This window comes from Pan troglodytes, chromosome 6, assembly GCF_028858775.2.
Source record: "Pan troglodytes isolate AG18354 chromosome 6, NHGRI_mPanTro3-v2.0_pri, whole genome shotgun sequence".
NCBI classification, from domain to species: Eukaryota; Metazoa; Chordata; class Mammalia; order Primates; family Hominidae; genus Pan; species Pan troglodytes.
The window spans coordinates 174,449,473-174,454,687 of record NC_072404.2 but is presented as its reverse complement, the minus strand read 5'-3'; positions in this window follow the sequence as shown (position 1 = coordinate 174,454,687).

The following is a 5,215-nucleotide window of genomic DNA, read 5'->3' as shown; positions in this document are numbered from 1 at the left end:
TGAAGTCAAGTTTATCTGTTATTTCTTTTATGGTTAGTGCTTTTGTGTCTTATTTTTAAAATCCTCTACCATGAGATCATAGAGGTAGTTCTATGTTTTCTTCTTAAAGTTTTGCCTTTCACATTTTTCTTTTTTTTATTATCCTTTAAGTTTTAGGGTACATGTGCACAATGTGCAGGTTAGTTACATATGTATACAGGTGCCATGTTGGTGTGCTGCACCCATTAACTCATCATTTAACATTAGGTATATCTCCTAATGCTATCCCTCCCCCCTCCCCCCACCCCACAACAGGCCCCAGTGTGTGATGTTCTTCCTGTGCCCATGTGTTCTCATTGTTCAATTCCCACCTATGAGTGAGAACATGCAGTGTTTGGTTTTTTATCCTTGTGATAGTTTGCTGAGAATGATGGTTTCCAGCTTCATCCATGTCCCTGCAAAGGACATGAACTCATCATTTTTTATGGCTACATAGTATTCTATGGTGTATATGTGCCACATTTTCTTAATCCAGTCTATCATTGTTGGACGTTTGGGTTGGTTCCAAGTCTTTGCTATTGTGAATAGTGCCGCAATAAACATACGTGTCCATGTGTCTTCATAGCAGCATGATTTATAATCCTTTGGGTATATACCCAGTAATGGGATGGCTGGATCAAATGGTATTTCTAGTTCTAGATCCTGAGGAATTGCCACACTGACTTCCACAATGGTTGAACTAGTTTACAGTCCCACCAACAGTGTAAAAGTGTTCCTATTTCTCCACATCCTCTCCAGCACCTGTTGTTTCCTGACTTTTTAATGATCGCCATTCTAACTGGTGTGAGAAGGTATCTCACTGTGGTTTTGATTTGCATTTCTCTGATGGCCAGTGATGATGAGCATTTTTTCATGTGTCTTTTGGCTGCATAAATGTCTTCTTTTGAGAAGTGTCTGTTCATTTCCTTCGCCCATTTTTGATGGGGTTGTTTCTTTTTTTTCTTGTAAATTTGTTTGAGTTCATTGTAGATTCTGGATATTAGCCCTTTGTCAGATGAGTAGATTGCAAAAATTTTCTCCCATTCTGTAGATTGCCTGTTCACTCTGATGGTGGTTTCTTTTGCTGTGCAGAAGCTGTTTAGTTTAATTAGATCCCATTTGTCAATTTTGGCTTTTGTTGCCATTGCTTTTAGTGTTTTAGACATGAAGTCCTTGCCCATGCCTATGCCCTGAATGGTATTGCCTAGGTTTTCTTCTAGGGTTTTTATGGTTTCAGGTCTAACATTTAAGTCTTTAATCCATCTTGAATTAATTTTTGTAGAAGGTGTAAGGAAGGGATCCAGTTTCAGCTTTCTACATATGGCTAGCCAGTTTTCCCAGCACCATTTATTAAATAGGGAATCCTTTCCCCATTTCTTGTTTGATGTCAGGTTTGTCACAGATCAGATGGTTGTAGATATGTGGCATTATTTCTGAGGGCTCTGTTCTGTTCCATTGGTCTATATCTCTGTTTTGGTACCAGTACCATGCTGTTTTGGTTACTGCAGCCTTGTAGTATAGTTTGAAGTCAGGTAGCGTGATGCCTCCAGCTTTGTTCTTTTGGCTTAGGATTGACTTGGCAATGCGGGCTCTTTTTTGGTTCCATATGAACTTTAAAGTAGTTTTTTCCAATTCTATGAAGAAAGTCATTTGTAGCTTGATGGGGGTGGCATTGAATGTATAAATTACCTTGGGCAGTATGGCCATTTTTACAATATTGATTCTTCCTACCCATGAGCATGGAATGTTCTTCCATTTGTTTGCATCCTCTTTTATTTCATTGAGCAGTGGTTTGTAGCTCCTTGAAGAGGTCCTTCACGTCGCTTTTAAGCTGGATTCCTAGGTATTTTATTCTCTTTGAAGCAATTGTGAATGGGAGTTCACTCATGATTTGGCTCTCTGTTTTTCTGTTATTGGTATATAAGAATTCTTGTGATTTTTGCACATTGATTTTGTATCCTCAGACTTTGCTGAAGTTGCTTATCAGCTTAAGGAGATTTTGGGCTGAGACAATGGGGTTTTCTAGATATACAATCATGTCATCTGCAAACAGGGACAATTTGACTTCCTCTTTTCCTAATTGAATACCCTTTATTTCCTTCTCCTGCCTAATTGCCCTGGCCAGAACTTCCAACACTATGTTGAATAGGAGTGGTGAGAGAGGCCATCCCTGTCTTGTGCCAGTTTTCAAAGGGAATGCTTCCAGCTTTTGCCCATTCAGTATGATATTGGCTGTGGGTTTGTCATAGATAGCTCTTATTATTTTGAAATATGTCCCATCAATACCTAATTTATTGAGAGTTTTTAATATGAAGGGTTGTTGAATTTTGCCAAAGGCCTTTTCTGCATCTATTGAGATAATCATGTGGTTTTTGTCTTTGGCTCTGTTTATATGCTGGATTACATTTATTGATTTGTGTATATTGAACCAGCCTTGCATCCCAGGGATGAAGCCCACTTGATCATGGTGGATAAGTTTTTTGATGTGCTGCTAGATTTGGTTTGCCAGTATTTTATTGAGGATTTTTGTGTCGATGTTCATCAGGGATATTGGTCTAAAATTCTCTTTTTTTTGTTGTGTCTCTGCCAGGCTTTGGTATCAGGATGATGCTTGCCTCATAAAATGAGTTAGGGAGGATTCCCTCTTTTTCTATTGATGGGAATAGTTCCAGAAGGAATGGTACCAGCTCTTCCTTGTACCTCCGGTGGAATTCGGCTGTGAATCCATCTGGTCCTGGACTTTTTTTGGTTGGTAAGCTATTAATTATTGCCTCAACTTCAGAGCCTGTTACTGGTCTATTCAGATATTCAACTTCTTCCTGGTTTAGTTTTGGGAGAGTGTATGTGTCGAAGAATTTCTCCATTTCTTCTAGATTTTCTAGTTTATTTGCATAGAGGTGTTTATAGTATTCTCTGATGGTAGTTTATTTCTGTGGGATCGGTGGTGATATCCCCTTTATCATTTTTTATTGCATCTATTTGATTCTTCTCTCTTTTCTTCTTTATTAGTCTTGCTAGTGGTCTATCAATTTTGTTGATCCTTTCAAAAAACCAGCTCCTGGATTCATTAATTTTTTGAAGGGTTTTTTGTGTCTCTATTTCCTTCATTTCTGCTCTGATCTTCATTATTTCTTGCCTTCTGCTAGCTTTTGAATGTGTTTGCTCTTGCTTCTCTAGTTCTTTTAATTGTGATGTTAGGGTGTCAATTTTAGATCTTTCCTGCTTTCTCTTGTGGGCATTTAGTGCTATAAATTTCCCTCTCCACACTGCTTTGAATGTGTCCCAGAGATTCTGGTATGTTGTGTCTTTGTTCTCATTGGTTTCAAAGAACATCTTTATTTCTACCTTCATTTCGTTATGTATGCAGTAGTCATTCAGGAGCAGGTTGTTCAGTTTCCATGTAGTTGAGTGGTTTTGAGTGAGTTTCTTAGTCCTGAGTTCTAGCTTGATTGCACTGTGGTCTGAGAGACAGTTTCTTATAATTTCTTTTCTTTTACATTTGCTGAGGAGTGCTTTACTTCCAACTATGTGGTCAATTTTGGAATAAGTGTGGTGTGGTGCTGAGAAAAATGTATATTCTGTTGATTTGTGGTGGAGAGCTCTGTAGATGTCTATTAGGTCCACTTGGTGCAAAGCTGAGTTCAATTCCTGGGTATCCTTGTTAACTTTCTGTCTCGTTGATCTGTCTAATGTTGACAGTGGGGTGTTAAAGTCTCCCACTGTTATTGTGTGGGAGTCGAAGTCTCTTTATAGGTCTCTAAGGACTTGCTTTATGAATCTAGGTGCTCCAGTATTGGGTGCATATATATTTAGGATAGTTAGCTTTTCTTGTTGAATTGATCCCTTTACCATTATGTAATGGCCTTCTTTGTCTCTTTTGATCTTTGTTGGTTTAAAGTCTGTTTTATCAGAGACTAGGATTGCAACCCCTGCCTTTTTTTGTTTTCCATTTGCTTGGTAGATCTTCCTCCATCCCTTTATTTTGAGCCTATGTGTGTCTCTGCATGTGAGATGGGTTTCCTGGATACAGCACACTGATGGGTCTTGACTCTTTATCCAATTTGCCAGTCTGTGTCTTTTAATTGGAGCATTTAGCCCATTTACATTTAAGGTTCATCTGGTTATGTGTGAATTTGATCCTGTCATTATGATGTTAGCTGGTTATTTTGCTCATTAGTTAATGCTGTTTCTTCCTAGCCTCGATGATCTTTACAATTTGGCATGTTTTTGCAGTGGCTGGTACTGGTCATTCCTTTCCATGTTTAGTGCTTCCTTCAGGAGCTCTTTTAGGGCAGTGACAATATCTCCCAGCATTTGCTTCCCTGCAAAGGATTTTATTTCTCCTTCACTTATGAAGCTTAGTTTGGCTGGATATGAAATTCTGGTTTGAAAATTCTTTTCTTTAAGAATGTTGAATATTGGTTCCCACTCTCGTCTGGCTTGTAGATTTTCTGCCGAGAGATCAGCTGTTAGTCTGATGGGCTTCCCTTTGTGGGTAACCCGACCTTTCTCTCTGGCTGCCCTTAACAGTTTTTCCTTCATTTCAACTTTGGTGAATCTGACAATTATGTGTCTTGGTGTTGCTTTTCTCGAGGAGTATCTTTGTGGCGTTCTCTGTATTTCCTGAATTTGAATGTTGGCCTGCCTTGCTAGATTGGGGAAGTTCTCCTGGATAATATCCTGCGGAGTGTTTTCCAACTTGGTTCCATTCTCCCTGTCACTTTCAGGTACACCAATCAGATGTAGATTTGGTCTTTTCACATAGTCCCATATTTCTTGGAGGCTTTGTTCATTTCTTTTTATTCTTTTTTTCTCTAAACTTCTCTTCTCACTTCATTTCATTAATTTGATCTTCCATCACTGATACCCTTTCTTCCAGTTGATCAAATCAGCTACTGAGGCTTGTGCATTCGTCACATAGTTCTGGTGCCTTGGTTTTCAGCTCCATCAGGTCCTTTAAGGACTTCTCTGCATTGGTTATTCTAGTTAGCCGTTCATCTAACTTTTTTTCAAGGTTTTTAACTTCTTTGCCATGGGTTCGAACTTCCTCCTTTAGCTTGGAGTAGTTTGATCATCTGAAGCCGCCTTGTCTCAACTCGTCAAAGTCATTCTCTGTCCAGCTTTGTTCCACTGCTGGTGAGGAGCTGCATTCCTTTGGAGGAGGAGAGGTGCTCTGATTTTTAGGGTTTCCAGTTTT